The 24921-nt window shown below is 41.1% G+C and overlaps 1 protein-coding gene across 1 annotated transcript in view; it reads right to left on the bottom strand.

The window, feature by feature from the left end:
• Positions 1-24921, bottom strand: part of LOC133638614 (netrin receptor DCC-like) — a 321291-nt gene that overhangs the window by 151241 nt on the left and 145129 nt on the right. The window lies entirely within an intron of this gene.

Raw genomic sequence — 24921 nt, 5'->3', positions numbered from 1 at the left:
GAAGTAAAACCCCCAGATATGGGGGTCCCCCACATCTGCGATCCTCCCCTCAAAATGTTGTTTTACTGAGAGGCCGTCTGCGCATACATCCCAGTTATGACACAATCCCGTTTTTTTACAGTAAACGGCAAAAGAAGAACACAAACTTTTGGAATTGTATTTGTTTAATTTCAGATACATTTGGAACATAAATTAATATATTTGTTAATTTTAAGCATCAAACTCCATTGAAGAAAAACCCTACAATTTAAGAAAAATAGTAATACAAGAAATAGAAAGTTGTTATTTATTTATTTATTTTTAATTAGGAGCCATTGAATTTCCCAGTGACCCACTAAAATCACTACCTGTACGTCCCGGGGACTCACAACATTAAAAATCTATAAACGTCTCTCAGCGGCTGTGTTTTGCTTTCTATGGGTTTTTTATTGGTCTAATAAGTGTGATGTAACATACATTTTAGTGTCGTATGTTACTGCCTACGTCACAGCCACCAGGCAGTTTGGGGTGATCACGTTGCGGGGGAAAAGTGTCTCATTTCTAAGGACATGTTTTCTACACCTACAGCCAAGACGTAGGTCTTGTATGGAACTATTATTGTAGCAAAATTATATGCAAACGTGTTTCTCAATCTGTGCGCGTGTAATTCATTTCGCATGCGTGTGTACTAATTTGTGTGTCAGTATATCAATCCGAGTGTGTGTATTCAAATCCGCGTACGTGTGTTTTAGGTCCGCGTATGTGTTATAAGTAGTCTGTCTGTCTCTAATCAGAAAGAACCCTCGATAGGCTGTCTAATTACACGTGACTTCTGCCACGCTTCTGCAGTGTACGATTCGAGCGAGCGCATCCAGATTGGTGAGCATGTAATACCACATGTGCGCTCGCATTCAGAAGTGCATGCGTGTAATACAACCTGCAAGTGCGTATCTATAATCTGTGAGATCATAGATACAGCTGCTAATGGCTGTCCTTTTTCAACGTGACTTTTGCGACACTTCAGCCGTGGAAGAGTTGAACGTGCCTTTCCTTAAACTCACCACTAGTCGGCGCCTTGCAGCCACTGATCATGTTTTTTCTGCGTTGAAGTCAACAACGATGGACCATGCTCGAACACTTGCTCAATGCTGCCGAGCTTCACACTTTGAGCATGACAGTCACTCAATTTGATAATTTCTCACTCTACGCGCCACACTTGACATTTCTCACGCTTATATTCCCCATTCACTAGTCTATATATTTTTCATAATTATATACAAACCCCGTTTCCATATGAGTTGGGAAATTGTGTTAGATGTCAATATAAACAGAATACAATGATTTGCAAATCATTTTCAACCCATATTCAGTTGAATATGCTACAAAGACAACATATCTGATGTTCAAACTGATAAACATTTTTTTTTTGCAAATAATCATTAACTTTAGGATTTGATGCCAGCAACACGGGACAAAGAAGTTGGGAAAGGTGGCAATAAATACTGATAAAGTTGAGGAATGCTCATCAAACACTTATTTGGAACATCCCACAGGTGAACAGGCAAATTGGGAACAGGTGGGTGCCATGATTGGGTATAAAAGTAGATTCCATGAAATGCTCAGTCATTCACAAACAAGGATGGGGCGAGGGTCACCACTTTGTCAACAAATGCGTGAGCAAATTGTTGAACGGTTTAAGAAAAACCTTTCTCAACCAGCTATTGCAAGGAATTTAGGGATTTCACCATCTACGGTCCGTAATATCATCAAAGGGTTCAGAGAATCTGGAGAAATCACTGCACGTAAGCAGCTAAGCCCGTGACCTTTGATCCCTCAGGGTGTACTGCATCAACAAGCGACATCAGTGTGTAAAGGATATCACCACATGGGCTCAGGAACACTTCAGAAACCCACTGTCAGTAACTACAGTTGGTCGATACATCTGTAAGTGCAAGTTAAAACTCTCCTATGCAAGGCGAAAACCATTTATCAACAACACCCAGAAACGCCGTCGGCTTTGCTGGGTCTGAGCTCATCTAAGATGGACTGATACAAAGTGGAAAAGTGTTCTGTGGTCTGACGAGTCTACATTTCAAATTGTTTTTGGAAACTAGTCTGTGGACGTCGTGTCCTCCAGACCAAAGAGGAAAAGAACCATCCGGATTGTTATAGGCGCAAAGTTGAAAAGCCAGCATCTGTGATGGTATGGGGGTGTATTAGTGCCCAAGACATGGGTAACTTACACATCTGTGAAGGCGCCATTAATGCTGAAAGGTACATACAGGTTTTGGAGCAACATATGTTGCCATCCAAGCAACGTTACCATGCTTATTTCAGCAAGACAATGCCAAGCCACATAAAAGAGTGCGGGTACTAGACTGGCCTGCCTGTAGTCCAGACCTGTCTCCCATTGAAAATGTGTGGCGCATTATGAAGCCTAAAATACCACAACGGAGACCCCCGGACTGTTGAACAACTTAAGCTGTACATCAAGCAAGAATGGGAAAGTATTCCACCTGAGAAGCTTAAAAAATGTGTCTCCTCAGTTCCCAAACGTTTACTGAGTGTTGTTAAAAGGAAAGGCCATGTAACACAGTGGTGAACATGCCCTTTCCCAACTACTTTGGCACGTGTTGCAGCCATGAAATTCTAAGTTAATTATTATTTGCAAAAAAAAAAAAAAAAAGTTTATGAGTTTGAACATCAAATATCTTGTTTTTGTAGTGCATCCAATTGAATATGGGTTGAAAAGGATTTGCAAATCATTGTATTCCGTTTATATTTACATCTAACACAATTTCCCAACTCATATGGAAACGGAGTTTGTACTTTGGTTTGCGCATGCTTGTTGTAGTTCGAGTAACTCTGATTGATAGATCAAAATAACCAATCCCAGACCAAGTCATCAATCCACTGTGCCTACATTTAACCGACCACGGAAAACACTATTCAATTTAAACCAATCAGAAACAACTTAATGCGGGTCTTGGCGTCTGTCTTTCACACACCTCAGCTGCACGTCGTTTCTAATTGGTTTAAATTGCGTGGAGTCTTCCATGGTCGGTTAAATGTAGGCACACCTCGGATGTGCATATACAGATTGTATCAAACGCACACTCTTCTAAATGTGTGCGCTAGGGTTGTACGGTATACACGTAGTAGTATAGTACCACGATACTAATGAATCATATTCGATACTATACCGCCTCTGAAAAGTTCCGGTCCCCCACCACCCCCCCTGCACCCCTGTCGTCGTCACGTCGTGTCATTGCTGGTTTACGAGCAGACGAGCATGTTCCGCAGCGCACAATCACGGAGTACTTACAAGCAGACAATGTGTGTAGACAGAAAAGGGAGAACGAATGCATTTTGGCTTAAAAACTAACGATAAAGGTGAAGTTATAACACTGAAATGCCTACCGGAAGAGGTGCTTTAAGAGATGACTAGCTAGCTAGCGGCTAAAATCCAGCCCCAGTCGGCGGTGTTTTAGCTACTTCTAAATCACTAATCCTCACCTCCATGGCGACAAATAAAGTAAGTCTCTTACAAGTATCATCCCTGCAAGAGGAGGAATAGCTAAACATGCTTCACTACACACCATTACTCATCGGCGTCAATATGTAAACAAACACCATTGGTGGATCTACACCTAATATCCACTGTAATGATACCAAGTACAGTAGTGTATCTAGTTGATACTACTATGATTATGTTGATATATTTTGGCATCACAACATCTTCTTTTGTTTTTGTTTTTGTTTTTATTTATATTATGTTTATAAAGTCAGGATATACATCCCTGGACACATGAGGACTTTGAATATGACCAATGTATGATCCAGTAACGACTTGGTATCGGATTGATACCCAAATTTGTGGTATCATCCAAAACCAATGTAAAGTATCAAACAACAGAAGAATAAGTGATTATTACATTTTAACAGAAGTGTAGATAAAACATGTTAAAAGACAAAGTAAGCAGATATTAACAGTAAATGAACAAGTAGATTAATAATTCATTTTTATACCACTTGTCCTTAATAATTTTGACAAAATAATAGAATGGAAAATGACACAATATGTTACTGCATATGTCAGCAGCTAAATGAGAAGCCTTTGTTTGCTTACTTACTACTAAAAGAAAAGTTGTCTTGTATGTTCACTATTTTATTTAAGGACGAACTTGCAATAAGAAACATATGTTTAATGTACCATAAGATTTTTTGATAAAATAAAGCCAATAATGCAATTTCTTGTGGTCCCTTTATTTAGAAAAGTACCGAAAAGTATCGAAATAATTTTGGTACCGGTATCGGTACTAAAATATTGGTATCGGGACAACACTAGTGTGCGCACACCCTGTATTACACGCTCACAAATCTGGATACGCTCGCTCAAGTGTCGCAAAAGACACAAGAAGTAGACAGCGTATGGAGGGTTCTTTCTGATTAGGGACAGCTTAACACACATGTATGCGGGTCTAAAACAATCTTACACGGATCTGATTACAAACACTCGGATTGATATACATTAGTACACACACAGGTGAATTGGATTACGCGCACAGTTTGAGATACACATTTGCAAATAATTTTGCTAAAATAATACTTCCATAGTCTTGGCCCTCTGTTTCGATTGGTGAGAGCAAGGGGTAAGATACAGGGGAAAAGGTTGAGGAGGAGAATTGGGATTCAGCCTAAATCTGCATTCTTCTCCTTTTGGCTAAATTGCTCGGTTTCTGCAATTTACTCCCCTGGTCAGGGGTTGAATGTCAAAAACAACCCATTCTAACAGGCAGTACCACTCACAGATGCATAAAGACACGCCATGCCATCTACGTGCTAATAGTAATCAGCAAACAGTCAAGAAGATATGCATATTGACCCCGAAAAAAACTGTCACTCTGTAAACCAATCTATTGCAGCGCTAAAGGGATAGCAGGATATGAAGCCATCCAGTTGGAATCAAGCAATGGAGGTTGATGACAGTGACATGGACAACAGCCAAACTCTCCCCGTGACTGACATCACAGGCTGCAGCTTGAAAGAGGGCTGTGTTAAGACTCTGGGGATCATCCAAGTGTGTGAGTGTGTGTTTGCGTATTTATGCTAACTCTATGCCAACTGAACCACGCCAGCAAAAAAAAAATAAAGAAGAAAACTGGCAAAAACTCTGAAAACTTTTGAAGGAATGAGGGACAGAAAAGAAGACAATGATCATTGAATATTGTAAAAAATGTCTGCTATTCCTCTATCTAGAAAATGTTCTATATGATCCAGGCTTTGTGTTTGTACCGTACAGCTGGGACAACGCAAAGTAAGACACATTTTTACACGAGTGATAGTGTAAAATATGCAAATACAGCAGTACCTCAACTTACGAGTTCAATTTGTTCAACGACCAAACTCAACTCAAAACACTGTCAAGTCAGCCCTGCCAATTGACATGAATTAAAATCAATTTAATCCATGCTTGGCCCTCCCCAAACACCACAATGTTAACATGTAACATGCCTTTTAAAAAGAAAAACATGTTTTAGATAAGAAACATCGTTTGAAACACATTACGATAGCATGTACTACAAACAACTGTAGTTTTATCAAGTAACGTAATAATATTGTTCAGCATTAACTCTAGGGAGCAGATCTTTGTAGGTAATTCCTATGGGCTGTTTCTCTATGGTGTAACAAACATAATTAGGAAGTTGTTTATGTTACACACAGACGTCTTTGATTGATGAATATGTCTGAGTACTAAAAGTAATGCTCGTCTGTCCAGGTTGTTGAGTCAGGACTAGTGTTGTCCCTATACCAGGGGTCGGCAACCTTTACCACTCAAAGAGCCATTTTGGCAAGTTTCACAAATTAAAGAAAATAATGGGAGCCACAAAAAAAAAAATTAAATTTAAAATGAAAAACACCGCATACAAAGCTTAAATGCTTTGTGCTATGTTAACCAGGGGTCTCAGACACACGCACCGGCACGCACTTTAATGTGGAAATTTGATGTTAGGGCGGCCCACGAGTTTTGAATGAATGGCGCTTGATAGCGTCATACTTGCCAACCCTCTCATTATTTCCGGGAGACTCCCAAATATCAGGGCGTGATAGCACTGCTTTTGGCGCCCTCTACAGCCTACCCAAACAGTGTACCTGCTCGACCACATGTTGAATGCAGTTTCAGCTTACTCACGTAAGTGACAGCAAGGCGTACTAGTTCAACAGCCACACAGCTTACACTGACAGTAGCCGTACAAAAACAACTTTAACACTGTTACGTTACAAATATGCGCCACACTTTGAACCCACACCAAAAAAGAATGACAAACACATTTCTGGAGAACATCTGCACTGTAACACAACATAAACACAACACAACCAATACCCAGAATCCCATGCAGCCCTAACTCTTCCGCTCAACCAACTCACAGAGGGGGGGGGGGGGGGGGGGGTTGATGTGTGGGGGGATTTGGTGGTAGCGGGGGTGACCGGAAGAGTTAGGGCTGCATGGGATTCTGGGTATTGGTTGTGTTGTGTTTATGTTGTGTTACGGTGGGATGTTCTCCAGAAATGTGTTTTTCATTCTTTTTTGGTGTGGGTTCACAGTGTGGCGCATATTTGTAACGTAACAGTGTTAAAGTTGTTTGATACGGTTACCGTCAGTGTAAGCTGTGTGGCTGATGACTAACTATGCTTTGCTGTCTCCTATGTGTGCAAGTAAAAGCTACAAACAACATGTGGCCGGGCTGGCACGCTGTTTGTAAATGCTATAGAGGACAATTACTACAGTGCAATTAATTTAGTAATTAGAGTGAAAATAGGATTATATTTTCCCTGGGAGTTACTTAGGAGAGGCACTGAGATCCATAAATCTCCTGGGAAAATCGGGAGGGTCGGCAAGTATGCAGCTGAGCCGCATCAGAGTGGTCAAAGAGCCGCATGCGGCTCCGGAGCCGCGGGTTGCCGACCCCTGCCCTATACCAATATTTCGGTACCAGTACTAAAATGTATTTCGATATTTTTTGGTACTTTTCAATACTTTTCTAAATAAAGGGGACCACAAAAAATAGCATTATTGGCTTTATTTTAACAAAAAAATCTTATGGTACATTAAACAAATGTTTCTTATTGCAAGTTTGTCCCTAAATAAATAAAATAGTGATATTAGAAGACAACTTGTCTTTTAGTAGTAAGTAAGCAAAGAAAGGCTCCTAATTTGTGTCATTTTCCATTATATTATTTTGTCAAAGTTATTAAGAACAAGTGGTAGAAAATTAATTATTAATCTACTTGTTCGTTTTCTGTTAATATCTGCTTATTTTCTCTTTTAACATGTTCTATCTATACTTCTGTTAAAATGTAAAAATCACTTATTCTTCTGTTGTTTGGATGCTTTACATTAGTTTTGGATGATATCACAAATGTGGGTATTAATCCAATACCAAGTCGTTACAGGATCATACATTGGTCATATTCAAAGTCCTCATGTGTCCAGGGACATATTTCCTGAGTTTATAAACATAAAATAAATGAAAAAAAATGAAAGAAGATGTTGTGATGCAAAACAATATTGAGGTAATCATAGTAGTATCGACTAGATACGCTCCTGTACTTGGTATCATTCCAGTGGATGTCAGGTGTAGATTATTTAGAATTACTAAATGAGTTCATTGTTGTGAAAGGTGCTGCAGGTGGATGGTGTGACAACGCACACATAGGAACAACAATGACTTGTTAAAGACCAGACACCAACAGATACCGAATATGAGTGCCCAGGTGTTGCATGGAAACACAAACTACTAGCCTGCTGTTAGACATATTTCCGACCAAGGTCCCATCTGCACTTAGCTCAGGCACCAGCTGGACAGCACTGCTGTTAGTGTGTGTGTGTGTGTGTGTGTGTTTGTGTGCGTGCGTACGTGTTTAGGTTTTTGCATGAAGCCTTCATTAACAATGTTCACCTGTCAGCTACCTTCTGCGTCTCATTGAACTATAATACCCATAATCTCTTCTATAATGTAACATCTGAGATCCCTAAATCTATGCAGGCAGACACACACACACACACACACACATGCACACACACTTACTAATAATATTCACTCCAATCAGTCTTAATTATTGGAGTCTAATTTTTCCCTCTTGTAATTCTCATTTGTGTGCGTGTGCGTGTGTGTGTGTGTGTGTGTGTGTGTGTGTGTATTTATGTGAGCGTGTCTGTTAGTTCTCTGTATAAATTAGATCAGACAGATTTTACAACAGACTTGATGTTGCGTCGGAAAGGAGGACAGCGTGATTCAGAAGACAATCAAAAACTTTCATGAACCTTATCCAAAGATGTACTCTTTTTTTTTTTTTTTTTTTTACTTTTGAGCTCCACAGGATCACGTTTAAGTCAACATCCTTTGGATTGGTTGTCGACATATGCGGCTGTCGACATAACCCAAAATAGCCATTGCTTGTAAACGTACTTGTGACTTTTACCAGGTGCACAATGAGAATTGTCGACAAAGGATTACAATAAAAAATTTGGCGAAAAATTCTACCCAGAAAGTAGAAACTTTTTTTAATCCTATAAAGTTAAAGTTAAAATACCACTGATAGTCACACACACACTAGGTGTGGTGAAATTATCCTCTGCATTTGACCCATCTCCTTGTTCCACCCCTGGGGAGGTGAGGGGAGCAGTGAGCAGCAGTGGTGGCTGCGCTCGGGAATCATTTTGGTGATTTAACCCCCAATTCCAACCCTTGATGCTGAGTGCCAAGCAGGGAGGCAATGGGTCCCATTTGTATAGTCTTTGGTATGACTCGGCCGGGGTTTGAACTCACGACCTACCAATCTCAGGGTGGATCATGATGGAGTTAATGATACTACAACTAGGAATACATTAGAATAGTCGACAATTCAACGATTTGATTCGGAAGAGTCTGATTCAACTATCTACTATGCAGTCGAATCATCGGATATTGAACTCTCCTTGGGAGGGGGACGATCTGAGTACTGGAGGCCACCCACGTACAGCGGGTGTGTTGGGAAGTGTATTAGAAAATAATACGATTTATTAATGCCTTTTGACAAATCAGGGCCATTTAATGATGACTTGACATTAAATTATTACATATGGCTCCTTTAATTCTGCAATCAATCTGATCAGTTTAATACATTTTAGAAAAAAAAGATTGCTCACCGATTTTGAAGAATTGTATACATTGAAGTGAAAAAACTTATTTTTTGTATTTATCTTTTGCACAAAGAAAGTACAAGTAATATTAACAGGTTAACATAATATTTTTTATTTATGATTGAATATTATGTTATGTTATGTTTATGTTTCGGTAGTGACAATTTTGAGGAGAGGAAAAACATTACCAAACATTCTGATAATAGAAAATAAAAGTTTACTGTTCTTAAATAGCCATTAGTGTGATAGTTTCACTACTACTTCCTTTGAAAACCAATTTTCACGCCGGTCTTTCTGTGCTTCAGACCTGCATGTGCCCGATACGGTCTTGGTAGTAGCATCATGTTTGTAGCACAATCTAAGGTCATTTCTTGATAGTGTCGGCTGTTTAACATCAGCATTGCCATTAGAGACAGCGTATTTAGAATATTTGTGCCAATATTACAACGAACATCATGTCAGTATGACAATATATGCGCGAGTCATCATAAGAAATGTGGTCCTCTTCTGGCAAAACCCTAATGCTTTGGTCGACTGCCGCTGCCAAAATCATACTAAACTGGAAGTTCTTAAGTGGGGCTTTAACTGCTAGCCACATCTGTCAGCCAGGGTACCAAAAATAAAGTATCAACCAGATGGGATTATCTTTGGTGATTGGCATTGAAAGGTAATATCGACTTTTTCACGAAAATCGTCTGGTACTGATGGTTGGCCGATCAATCAGCGCATCCCATACTTGACATACTTGAACAACAATAGCTTGTCAAAAATAATATTTTTCAATCTAAATTTCAGGTATTTCATCTTGCTCATATGTCCATGTTTGCAGGGCAAGGACTCACCCTTACCACTGCTCGGTCATCTTTGGATATGGCAGATGGCTCATCATTTCTTACTAAGCTTGCGCGTGTGTGTGTGTGACACACGTTGAAGTGTTTAGTGTATATGGTTGCATGCATACTGATTTACTCTCGTTCATGTTTTTGCACGCATTGACCTCTTTGCATGTAATGAGAATACATGTAAAATCTTAAGACTTGACCCTATTTACAAAAACACATGTACGAAGTGAAATGCAAATAAGATGTGCTGTCTGGCTCTTACGCATAAATAATGTGTGTAAATGAATCACGCTTGCGGGAAAATGACTGCTGCCTTGTGAAGGGACAGCGGTCATCATGGCACGATGCCGTGCAAGCTGAAAACAAATATGTTGCGGTGCATTTTATAGTCCGAAGGAAATCTCACAGGAGATCTTCTACGAGCCACAGCTAAAGAGCACCACGATAATTAAATTAGATGTGGTGCCGACGTTTACCGCTGTATAGGCACGTCATTTTAGCTCATATCATTATTGACAAGAATGGCAATTTGAATGAAATAATCATTTCCTTTTAACCAAAAAAATCCAAGGATATTTGAAGTAAAATGGTAGATATAACACAGACCATGTTCAGGGCTCTATGAAATTTGTTTAGTTTTTATAAAAATTCAGTAAAGTTTTTTAGAATTTCATTTTTTACCTTAGACCATCATTACCTTTTACCATCACAGAGTGTACTTTTTCGTAATACATAAAATGTCCATTACTTAAATGCAAAAATCCTTACATGTGTTAGTGCAGTATGCCAAAGTTTCAAGTTTATTTCAAGTTTTATTCACAATACCATACAACAATTGCAATAGTAGTGAATATCATTTAAAGATATTGGTAAGTGAAAGGGTCCCCCAAATAAGCTAGAAGAAGCTTTTGACAGGGGGACCAGAGGACAGTTTATATATGGCATGATGAAAAATGGTAGCAAGCACTACAACAACAAAAAAAAACAACAACAAAAAAAAAAAAAACAACGCTATGGATAAACACAAGATGATAGTACTAAAGCACGCATACACATACACACATACATTCATTCGACCATGCAAAACCCAACAGTAGTCAACCCCACATGAGGCATTAGAGATAGGTGGTTAATAGGTAAGTTTTCAGTTTCTTTTTGAAGTTGGAGAATGGATACCGTATCTTAAGGCTCTCATTAAGCCGGTTCCAAATCTTAGGTCCCCTGCATACAACACTTCGATCGGTACAAGCCAGTAGACGATGTTTACCTGATATCAGATCTAAGTTACGAGTGTTGTGGGCATGCTGGGGATGGTAGATAGGAACCAAGCTACAGAGCCTAGGATTCAGCCTGTGAATTACTTGATAGGTTAAACAAGCATTTTGATGAATATTAAATTCTGTCAGTCTTAAGAGATTATATTTATGAAAAAGGACAATGATAACCAGTATTTTAAGTCAAAAGGATAATCATTTTGAAACATGAATGTACCAATGAGTGATTTAAGTACAAAGCGCTTTTGTAAGATACTTTTTTGACAACTTTATTTTGTTAGCGCAGTCAGATCAGATTTGACATGTATAACATATCTTAGTTCAGGAGGGGGCTAGTGAGTATTTTGGGGACAAATGAGTGGTCCCCACAAACATGAATTAACCAGACATACTGTTCCTTAGGATGACATCCTTTTAGTGAAGTGAAGTGAATTATATTTGTATAGCGCTTTTCTCTAGTGACTCAAAGCACTTTTACATAGTGAAACCCAATATCTAAGTTACATTTAAACCAGTGTGGGTGGCACTGGGAGCAGGTGGGTAAAGTGTCTTGCCCAAGGACACAACGGCAGTAACTAGGATGGCGGATGCAGGGATCGAACCTGCAACCCTCAAGTTGCTGGCACGGCCGCTCTACCAACCGAGCTATACCGCCCCATTTTACTCACATTTATGTCAATTTCCATCATATTTCCGCGTATGACGGTGGCCAATTATGTGATTATGTTAATGCACACTACCGCTGGTTGAGTACAGCCATGTAAACAAAAACTGTGTCAAGCAACAATGGCTACCTAGCCCACACTATGCATTCAAAATCAAGTGCCCTTTCGAGGCCTATTATCACATTTTTGAGTGGAATTTGCAAGCATGATATTAAGTGCAACTACAATTACAAGTCCAAGACGTTAGATGGCAGTAGTGTATGGTGGATTTTTTTTTTGCGCCCTAAAAGTGTCAAGCAATATACTTAATATGCCAGCAGCTGTTTCATCTCAGTTTTAGTTTTCATTAACAAATTAAGTTAAAGTTAAAGTACCAATGATTGTCACACACACAGTGTGGTGAAATTTGTCCTCTGCATTTGACCCATCCCCCTGTTCACCTCCTGGGAGGTGAGGGGAGCAGTGGGCAACAGTGGGCAGCAGCGGTGCCGCGCCCGGGAATCATTTTTGGTGATTTAACCCCCAATTCCAACCCTTGATGCTGAGTGCCGAGCAGGGAGGTAATGGGTCCCATTTTTATAGTCTTTGGTATGACTCGGCCAGGGTTTGAACTCACAACCTACCGATCTCAGGGCGGACACTCTAACCACTAGGCCACTGAGTAGGTGGCCTAGTGGTTTTGGAGGTGTTTAAATCGCAATGCCCATCCATCCATCCATTTTCTAACGCTTGTAGAAAATGTAGCTGCATTCGGGTGGTAGGCGGGGTACACCCTGGACAAGTCGCCACCTCACCGCAGGTCTTAAATTGCAATGTAAAATCGCTACTTCTAATCAGTAGCATGTCAGTAGCAAAGCCAATGTGTATTAGCATCAAGCTACCGCATTTTGGGAAATTTGGAGCCTTACTTTACTTACCGTGGAGCGTTATTCAGTCATGTATAATAGACTGTATTTATATTATTCACATATGAATTATGCTGTATAATAGACTGTATTTATATTATTCACATGTAAAAAAAAATACCTAAGTGTTTATTGTTTATTGTGAGTGAACTGTGGTGCTGAATTTCCCCCAGGGATCAATAAAGTACTTTCTATTCTATTTATTTTTGTCGGCATTTAAAATTGCAACATCTCAGTGCTGCTGGAGCGATTGCCAAGTGCCAAAGTGCGAAGAGTGTCGGCAACCAGGAGTGACGTCACGCACAAACTTGGTACCGTAAAATGGCATCGTTGGATTTTCGCGAAAAAAAGGCGGAATTAGGTCGGTGCCAAAACTGTACGTGAATGGTACCCATCCCTAGTGAAGTGTACAGGCTTGTGTCTCGTACAAACATTAAAAAAATAGATTGTTTATAAATGTATTTATGGTTGAGTGACATAAGTATTTGATCCTTTACCAACCAGCAAGCATTATGACCCATACAGTTTGGTAAAAAAACACACAAATGAGTCATGTCCCTTTAAGAAAGTACTTTTCACAACAATTAATGCGTATAAAATACACCTGTCACACAAACACTCTCTCTATTTGTCTTCGAGTGGACTAAACTGTTATAACTAAACCACAAGAAACATCAGTGCTTACCAACACGACTTTCTACAACAAACACTTATCACCTTTAGTATTGACATAAAACTTTAAGTCATGTCAATAGTATTGTTTGTGTCTGATAGTGATTGTCATGTTCATATTTGGTCAACATCCGAAATGGCTTGTAAAGTCTGCCTTATTTTCAGACAATGTCTCAGCGCATCCATCCATCCATTTTTTACCGCTTCCAAAGGTGACTTTTTATTGCAATTATCTGACGCCTACTCATCATCGCCGTATAAGTAAGCACTTTTGTCTTTTTTTCGCAGATGCTATAACACGTCTGCTGCTTTGAAGACAATGCAACACTTTCGCAAGTGTGTGTGTGTGTGTGTGTGTGTTGCCCATGTGTGTCTGACATCCGTGACCAATCAAGACAGAAGCCACAGGCTTTCCAACTGTCGTCCCCTGAGACGGACCAGTGTGGACAGCCAATATGTCTCACATACACGCACGGACACACACACACACACACACACACACACACACACACACACACACACACACACACACACACACACACACACACACACACACACACACACACACGCACACACATTGTAAGGCTGACAGATTGGTAGTTTATGGGTGTTAACAGACAGAGGGAGCCTCTTTCTTCACTATAATCCGTCATTGCCTTCAAACAATCCTGCTGTGCACGCGCACGCGCGCACACACACACACACACACACACACACACACACACACACACACACACACACACACACACACACACACACACACACACACACGCACACACACACAAACACACACACAAAAGTACACGCGCACAAAAAGGGGAGCTAGCGTAGGTGTGTTGATTATTAAAGCAGAAAACAAACAGGGAATAGTGCTATTCAGCAGCAACGTCAATCAAGACCAAATAATATCTGAATGTGTGTGTATGTGTGCTTGTGTGTGGCTGTGAGTGTGTGAGCGTGTAAAAAAAAAGGAAATTAAAGGGTTGCAATTAATAGCACGCTGACCTGAAGCACTGAAACACTTCGCTAAAATGAAAGTTTGTCTGCACATATAAATTGACAATAATACACTAACAATCTAAATCAGGGGTGTCAAACTCAAATACAGAGTGGGCTAAAATTTAAAACTGAACAAAACCACGGGCCAAGGTTGAACAAATTAACCTTTTAATAGGGACCCAAACAAGTTTTGCATTGAATATTGAACAAGCAAGGCTTATATAACTTATATACTTATATAACATCTTTCATTATTGAACAAAGTTGTTCATCAGTCATTATATCTCGGGGTCTTGGGGGCGTGCATTAGAAGCGCTGCGTTTATCGTCCTCCACGAGCTGTCGTCACGTCTGCTTTTCATCCATTTCAACAACGTGCCGGCCTGATCACAAAATGTGTGCGACTTTAGCATGCACACACATGTAAATGCAAGGCATACTTGGCCAACAGCGATACAGGTTACACTGACGGTGCCCGTATAAATAACTTTAACACTGTTAGAAATATGCACCACACTGTGAATCCACACCAAACAAGAATGACAAACACATTTCGGGAGAACATCCGCACCGTAACACAACATAAACACAACAAAACAAATACCCAGAATCCCATGCAGCCCTAACTCTTCCGGGCTGCAATATACACCCCGCTACCACCAACCCCCCCCCAACCCCCCACCCCACCCCTCCTCCGTGCTTCGGTTGAGCTGGGCCAACTCTAGTGTTAATTTGATATTGCCTCAAGGGCCAAGTGAAATTACACGGCGGGCCAAATTTGGCCCGCGGGCCAGAGTTTGACACCAATGATCTAAATAATTATCCATCCATCCATCCATTTTCTACCGCTTGTCCCTTCCGGGGTCGCGGGGGGTGCTGGAGCCTATCTCAGCTGCTAAATAATGATCAAATAATAAAATAAATAATGTTATTATTTTCAAAAAAGAATTCCAATTGTCAAGCAGTCCAGAGTGTAGCCCTAATCCGAAGTCAGCAGGGATACGTTCCAGCTCACCTGTGACCCTAATGAGGATAAATCAGAGATTCTCAAATATTTTCTGTGACACCCCTCCTAGAAGGGAGAAACTATTCTGCACCCCCCACTCTATCACCGTGACTATAAGCAGTATAATGTATCTATAACATTGTTATAACTATAACTCTGCATAAAATAGTAAGCTTATTAACACTAAAGGAAACAAAACACACTGTGGTTACAGTGAAGCCAAGTGCAACACACGCTTCATCATATTTTGGTACGGCAAAAAAAAAGCATGTTCCCTGAAGTCACACAGTCCTCTCCCTGGCATTGCACCGCACCCCCCCTATTTGAGAAGGACTGAGTTAAATTGAGTTGTAAGTGGTATGTAAAATAGATGGATCACGAATTAATAATTTTATAAAATTAAAACCCCTGAGATAGGGTGCCGACTTGACTGACATCACATGGACAAAGATAAGACCTTCTGGAGGAAAGTTCTATGGTCAGATGAAATAAAAAGTGAGCTGTTTGGATCCTTGGAATGGACGTTGTGAGCCTGAAGCAAACGACCGCGCCCGTCCAAAGGAGCGTCGGCGCAACGAACTCTATCCTGCAATATGTTTGGAGGAGAAAAGGTGAGGCCTTTAATCCCAGGAACACCACAACTACTGCCCAGCATGGTGGTGGTAGTATTATGATCTGGGCCTGTTTTGCTGCCAATGGAACTGGTGCTTTAAATGGGACAATGAAAAAGGAAGATTACCTCCAAATTCTTCAGGACAACCTAGAATCATCAGCCCGGAAGTTGGGTCTTGGGCGCAGTTGGGTGTTCCAACAGGACAATGACGCCAAACACACGTCAAAAGTGGTAAAGGAATGGCTAAATCAGGCTAGAATTAAGGTTTTAGAATGGCCTTCTCAAATTCCTGACTTAAACGTGTGGACAATGCTGAAGAAACAAGTCCATGTCAGAAAACCAGAAAATATAGCTGAGCTACACTGATTATGTCAAGAGGAGTGGTCAAAAATTCAACCAGAAGTTTGCCAGAAGCTTGTGGATGGCTACCAAAAGCGCCTTATTGCAGTGAAACTTGCCAAAGGACATGTAACTAAATATTAACATTGCTGTACATTGACCCAGCAGATTTGGTCATATTTTCAGTAGACCCATAATAAATTAAAAAAAGAACCAAACTTCATGAATGCTTTTTGTGACCAACAAGTATGTGCTCCAATCACTCTATCACAAAAAAATAAGAGTTGTAGAAATTATTGGAAACTCAAGACAACCATGACATTATGTTACAAGTGTATGTCAACTTTTGATCACGACTGTATATATATATATATATATATATATATATATATATATATATATATATATATATATATATATATATATATATATATATATATATATATATATATATATATAGATACATACATACATGTATATATATTTTCAATATCATCACATATGTAAATTTTTTCATCACATTGTTGTTTTGAGGTGACATCAGTATTTTTACCTTTTAACACTGTTTCTATTGAGTTCCTCATGCTATGTATTCAAGTTATAGAAAAGAATAGACGTGTTCAAGTTGCTATAAACAACTTGTTGGCTACATGTTTTGTAGATTACCGTTGTTTAGTCAGTGTCCGACTTTTTTTAAGCCAAACAAAAGTTTTTGTCTTGTCTCTTTCTGACACCAATTCCTCTTCATGTTTTGCTGGTTCAGCTTTCATTTAGCTTTCCATTTCTGCTACATTGTTGACATCCATGCTACACCTGCTTTTTTCATAAAATATATTAAGTGACGTAAGAATTCTACCACAAAGTAGCAACTTCTGCAGTTATTTCAGCTGGAAGCCCAGACGTTAAAATGTTGACATAAACAATGGAGAATTTTACTGAACATTTTCATGTCGTACTACGTATAATATATTGTATGATTAAGTAGGGGCAAAAAAGTTTTAAAAGACAGATAGTCCTTGTTGCTCAGCTATTATTTATGCTCCTGGTTTGGTTCAAGGCAAGGTCAGTTGCTTGACATAGACCAGTCATGTGACAATACGGACACAAAAACAGCCATAGGACATTTTTAGAAGGCATTACTACTGTTGATTCTATGGTTGTTGAGCCAGTGTTACTGTGCATCAAACAATGTTGTGCTTTTTCGGAATTTCCTCTGCTTCCGTGGTATATTGATGTCCATGGAAGCATATGCGTAACGAAAACTGGAGAATTTGGAGTAGACATGAGTCACGATATAGGTTTGATTGACATACCACTGAAGCAACATTTATTTCAAACAATTGATCTTTTATGAACAACACTTTTTACACCGACTGGTTACAGTATTACGTTTCCCTTTTTTGGATCCTTTTTGTGTTTCCTCAGCAGATCCCTTTATTGCCATGAGACACATGTGAAGCAAACAGCTTCCAAATAAGTGGTGTTCAAAAGCACAGTGGCTGCGACAGGAATACACCAGGTAGTTCATCTTCCTTATCTTCCTTTATTCTATTACGATCTAGTATTTTTATACAGCACGTATTTGTGTGCCTTTGTTCTCCCACGGATTCCTACTTTTTGTCTTGGGAATCGATACCATTTCTCAACTGTACCAATTTACAGTACTTTTGTGTTTGTTCTTGAGGTAATACATGTTTAATAATACATTTTCTATTTTGTATTTAACATTTAACACTGTATTTAATATTTAATACTAAACTGATAATGATACAACTGTGCTGTCCAGTTGTTATATTGGGTTTTCTTACACTCTTGAGTATCATTTGCAAGTATGCATTCATTTTTCTTGTCTGTTTCTTTGTCTTAGCTGTGTTTCCATTGTCATCATGTAGTTTTTGCAATGAAGTAACATGTGCCAGTCTTGTCTTTTGTTGAGTACTACAAAGTGTTTATCCTGTAAGTATTGCACTTATTACACACAAGCTGGTTGATTGTAATATGCATCTTAGATGTAGTTTTCATTACCAAATTTGGAGGTGTTTTCAGAAGTGGAGCCTTGCTCTTTAGCATTTCGTAAAATTTAACATTACCTCGCGGCAGTCCCTGACTCCGCTACGAATATGCCTGCTTGCTCGCTAAGCGCTTGAGCCATTGCCGAGTCTGCAACAGAACATGACACCGCGTACAACAAATAATCAAAATATGGCAATGTTTGATTTTACTTGAATCGGTACCAGTACTGCCGACAGAATTTGGCCGTTACATATAAAAGTACCAAATGTGCAGTAACAAGTTACAGTACATGTAACGAAGCTACGTAGCTTAACTAACATTTCCCTGTTACTTGGTGGTAGCTTCACTATTTTATGAATGAGTAGCAATTTCTGTAGCTTAGCTGTTTTTCGAGCCATGTAGCGAGGTAGCCCCAAAAAAATACAGAGAAAATGCAATGACCTAGATCAGTGGTTCTTAACCTGGGTTCGCTCGAACCCTAGGGGTTCGGTGAGTCGGGCTCAGGGGTTCGGCAGAGGTCAAGACACACCCGACGCATCGTGTAAATAAAAGATTATCCCTATCGGCGTATTACGGATACGGCAACAGCAGAAGTCACACTCATTTGCAGGTGTGTAATTTGTTATGAGTTTATGCACTGTGTTGGTTTTGTTGTTTGAACAAGGTGATGTTCATGCACTGTTCATTTCGTGCACCAGTAAAAAAACATGGTAACACTTTAGTATGGGGAACATATTCACCATTAATTAGTTGCTTATTAACATGCAAATTAGTAACATATTGGCTCTTAACGAGTCATTATTAAATACTTATTAATGCCTTATTCAGCATGGCCATATTATAACCCTAACCCTCTAACCCTGGCCCTAACCCTCTAACCCTAACCCTAACCAAATAACTCTAAATTAAGTCTTTGTTACTTAAAATATGTTCCCCATACTAAAGTGTTACCAAAAACATATAACATTGTCTTGAATTTGAAAAAAACCATTTTATTTTTCACTAAAGAAGGGTTCGGTGAATGCGCATATGAAACTGGTGGGGTTCGGTACCTCCAACAAGGTTAAGAACCACTGACCTAGATGTATGAGAACATCCATAAATACAGAGAAAATGCATGATGATTGGTTGGTGTTCGTATGATGAGTCACAATTGGCTAAGATTAGGGCAAAACATTACAGACTGGTCAATCAGAGGCAAGATAAGGCGGGTCAACGAAACCAAGAATTAAAATCATAAAACCCATGCACTTATGTCACATAACGATGAGGGATTCGGAAACGGAGGGTCAACACTTTCAATATATAGATAGGCCTTCTTCACACTGCAGGTCAATTAAGATTTGTTTACCCATATGCAACCCGAATCAGATTTTTTCATATTGGTGTGAACAGTGCAATTCCGAATTTTTCATATCCAACCGACCCAGGCCTCTTTCGTATGTGGAAGTAAATCGGATACATGTGCGATACGTCCTCGATGTGAACGCTCCTGCATTAAGGTCGCAATCATTTGACCAGAAGTATCATCAAAAAGCAATAAGAGTCATAAATATTCGGTAAAATAGACGGTAATAAAATAAATTGTTAACAACGGAGCAAAAAACAGGTGATAATATTATTATTTTAGGGAACTCACGTGAAAGTTCCACCAGTCTTTTCTCCGACTGTTCACGCACACACACGCTCTTCAAGCAGACATAAAAGAAAATTCCCTTCTTAATCTTCTACGCGCAATAATTTGGTTCAGGAAAATGTTAACTTTGGTTGCACAAAATCATTGAAATTGCCACAATTGCACCAGTACTGAGACCAACTAGTGTGGAAGCAATGTTTACTTTCGTAAACATTGCGGTACCAGCTATATATATATATATATATATATATATATATATATATATATATATATATATATATATATATATATATATATATATATATATATATATATATATATATATATATATAGATATATATTATTAACATATGTCCTACATTAAAAAAACTTTTGGAGCATGTATTTTTCTTGCGTATTGAGCACGGTAAGTGCAGCCTTTCTCCCATGAGCACACCTTCAGCGCTGAAAAAAAAAGGAAACAAATGGGTTCCGTCGTAGAAGCACTTTGGACTGTGTCTAAGATGGCCATAAAAAGTGGTAGATGTCTTATGCCTGTTTAAAAACATAGAAAACGCGACATGTAGGAGCATGATGACATAAATGTGCAGTAGCCTAAATGATCGAGTGTCTCTGTGATGATGCCTCGTACAGGCTATATAATACACACTAAATTCTTATTTAAATAAGGCGGTCTGTACCCGTTTTGAATTGTACACGCAGTGTTAGTAGATCACCCTCAACACACTAATAGTACCTGCAATTTTACAGATTGCACACGCTGCTTTGTACGTGGTATTAGGATCTTAGTAAATCAGGCCTATACAGTACTATAGCCTCTCTGGTCAACATCATTATAAATGTGTTTAAATATAATAAAGAAGACAACTTAAAATAAATGTGCAGCATGCCAGTCCGCTTTAACAAACACGCGTGTGCACACACACACACAAATGTATTGACAGACACACACGCAGACACAAATAATGAAGAAAAACCCTCAACAAGTACCCAGAGGCCTGTGTGGTTTATATTTAGCGTACATGTATTTATGTGCATGTATTTATGTGTGTATGTTTAATGTGTGTGTGTGTGTGTGTGTGTGTGTGTGTGTGTGTGTGTGTGTGTGTGTAGGGGGTTGGTGGCTGTCAATCACAATCACTGGAGCATGACACAGGAGGAGGGGTGCAACGACTGGGAATGATGAGACCCCCCTCCCTCCTTCTTTCCTCTCCTCATCCTGCTTTGCTAGATTGTTCCATTCTCTCATTTACTGCTTCCTGCTTTTCTCACCATCCCATTTATTTACCCCAATATCTCATCACTTTCTGCCGATTACAGTACACACTCACCGGCCTTTTCATTAGGTACACCCACCACGCAGCAAACTGTATCATATTCAAAAGCTGCAACCTAAAATCCTGCATTTTTCTCTCTGTCTCTCTCTTTCTCTCTCTTACAGTGGGGCGATCCACAAGGGGCACTAATTTAGGGCACATCGGCCACTAGTCATCAGCGGTGCTATTTAGGCTGAGTGTTGGCAACTGGGAGGCGCCGATTCCACATGCTTGATGATCCTGTTCATGGCAACACTGACTGGTCCACTGGCTTTTTTCCAGGCAGATGATTTGCACGGTGGCACAGGGGTTAGTGCGTCTGCCTCACAAAACGAAGGTCCTGGGTTCGATCCTGCGCTCGGGATCTTTCTGTGTGGAGTATGCATGCTCTCCCCGTGACTGCGTGGGTTCCCTCCGGGTACTCCGGCTTCCTCCCACCTCCAAAGACATGCACCTGAGGATAGGCTGATTGGCAACACTAAATTGGCCCTAGTGTGTGAATGTGAGTGTGAATGTTGTCTGTCTATCTGTGTTGGCCCTGCGATGACGTGGCGACTTGTCCAGGGTGTACCCCGCCTACCGCCCGAATGCAGCTGAGATCGGCTCCAGCGACCCCGAAAGGGACAAGCGGTAGAAAATGGTTGGATGGATGGATGATTTGCCTCCCAAGGCTCTCTCTTGCACTGTCACCGGTGTCTCCCTCCTGCCTGGCTGGCCCGGTTATTTCTTGGTGTGACCTTCAGTTGAGCTACTTTGTGCTTTATATTTTCCATGTTGTGCTTCTTCCCTCGCCACCATCGCTTTTTGTTGTATCTCTTCCTGAACCAAAATAGACTGTAACTGACATTTGGCATGCGTTTCCGCATCTTGGGTTCCGCACCACACAGGAACCTAACAGTTGGAACCAACCAGAGAGATGTAACTCGCAGAAACAGACCCCATCAAGATGGCACTGTGCATCTAAGCCCAATGCCTGAGTGAGCAGGAGAAACAGCTAAAGAACATGGGCATGGGTCTTCAAGGACTTGCTGAGCGGCATGATGTTATGATGGAAAGCCTTACCTCCCACCTCAACACTCTACTTGCTCGCTCCCAGTCCAATCCCTGGGCTGATCCCATCGCCAGCGCGATGCAGGCGCCAGCCCAGGCTCAGGACACGCCGGCTGTATGCTCCCAGGTATCCTGACCAGAAAAATTCTTGGGGGATACCGGTGACGTCCAGCAGTTCCAAACTCAGTGCGAAATCCACTTTGAGCTTCAAGCGGCAGCATTTTCAACAAGGTGGCATTTGTGATCTCTCACCTCATTGGGCGAGCGGGAGCATGGGTAACGGTGGAGTGCAATCGCAATACCGCCACCAGCTCGTCCTTTCCTGCGTTCTCCATAGCACTGCTCCAGATTTTCCAGCGACACACTGCAGGCCACGAAGCAGCACGCTCCCTCTTCAAGCTGCGTCAGGGACGGCGACGAGTCTTGAATTACGCAATCAAGTTTCGCACAAGGGCGGCCGAAAGCGATTGGAACTCCTCATCCCAGCCTCCTGACTGCTGCCAAACGTAATTACGACATTGGCAACAAGGAACTACTGGCTGTTGTGCTGGCTTTTCAGGAGTGGAGGCACTGGCTGGAGGGGCCTGAGTTGCCGTTCATCATCCACACGGATCACAAAATCCTGGCTTATCTGCACGCTGCTCAAAGACTGAACACACGTCAAACCAAGTGGGCATTATTCCTAACACTTTTCAACTTCACCATCACCTTCCACCCTGGCTCTCAGAACACTAAGCCGGATACTCTGTCTAGCACAGGGGTCGGCAACCCGCGGCTCCGGAGCCGCATGCGGCTCCTTGACCACTCTGATGCGGCTCAGCTACATGCATGCCGACCCCCTCGATTTTCCCAGGAGACTTATGGATGTCAGTGTCTCTCATAGACTACTCCCAGGGAAAAATAATCCTATTAACACTCTAATTACTATATAAAGGGCGTGCCCTAATTGCACTGCAGTAATTGTCCTCTATAGCATTTACTTACAGCGTGCCAGGCCAGCCACATGTTGCATGTTGTTATTACTTGCTCACACAGGAGACAGCAAAGCATACTTACTCATCAGCCACACAGCTTACACTGACGGTAGCCGTATCAAACAACTTCAACATTGTTACGTTACAAATATGCGCCACACTGTGAACCCACACCAAAAAAGAATGAAAAACACATTTCTGGAGAACATCCCACTGTAACACAACATAAACACAACACAACCATTACCCAGAATCCCATGCAGTCCTAACTCTTCCGGTCTACATTATACACCCCGCTACCACCAAATCCCCCCACACATCAACCCCCCCCCCCCCCCACTCTTCGTGGTTGGTTGAGCGGAAGAGTTAGGGCTGCATGGGATTCTGGGTATTGGTACCGTCAGTGTAAGATGTGTGGCTGCTGAGGTAGTAGCCTTGCTGTCTCTTACGTGAGCAAGCTAGAGCTGCATTCCACTTGTGGCCGAGCAGGTACACTGATTGGGCAGACTGTAGAGGGCGCCAAATATAGTGTCATCACGCTCTGATATTCGGGAGTCTCCCGGGAAAAATGAGAGGGTTGGCAAGTGTGACGCAAGCGACATTCATCCAAAACTCGCGGGCTGCACTAACATCCAATTCCCACATTAAAGTGCGTGCCGGTGCGTGTGTCTGAGACCCCTGGTTAACATAGCACAAAGCATGTAAGCTTTGTATGCGGTGTTTTTCATTTTAAATTTTAAAAACATTTTTGTGGCTCCCATTACTTTCTTTAATGTGTGAAACTTGCCAAAATGGCTCTTTGAGTGGTAAAGGTTGCCGACCCCTGGTCTAGCATCTTCCCCCGTCCCACTGATGAGACTCTAACAGAGCCAATCATACCCCAGTCCAACATCTTCGGAGGCCTGCAATGGGACATTGATAAGCAGGTCAGGGGCGCCTTAAAGTCTGCTGCGCCCCCAGAAGGGTGTCCACCCGGACGCCTGTCCATCATCCCCAGGCTGTGCTCTGATGTATTATGTCGGGGCCATAGTTACATGGTCACAATATTCCTTCTGGCTCCGCGATTTTGGTGGCTTACGCTACGAGCAGATGTTAACAGATTTGTGGCGGCTTGTCCAGTCTGCGCCCCGGACAATACATCACATCAATCTCCATCTGGACTTCTCCTCTCTCTACCCATTCCGGCTCGACCATGGTCGCACTTTGTTACCGGATTGCCTCTCTCCAACGGTAACGCCACTATCCTTACCATAGTTGACCAGTTCTTCAAAATGGCAATTTTTTTGGCACTCTCCAAGTTACCATCAGCTTTGAAGACAGCCAAGCTGCTGGTAGAACAGGTCTTCTGGCTTCATGGCATCCCCATGGAGGTGGTCACCGATAGGGGCTCTCAGTTATCTTCATCTGTATGTGGGCAATTCTGCAGGTCCTCGGGTGTGTCACCATGTCTGTCCT

The sequence above is a fragment of the Entelurus aequoreus genome, linkage group LG21 (assembly GCF_033978785.1).
Source record: "Entelurus aequoreus isolate RoL-2023_Sb linkage group LG21, RoL_Eaeq_v1.1, whole genome shotgun sequence".
NCBI lineage: Eukaryota > Metazoa > Chordata > Actinopteri > Syngnathiformes > Syngnathidae > Entelurus > Entelurus aequoreus.
This window is presented reverse-complemented; position numbering and strand designations above follow the sequence as displayed.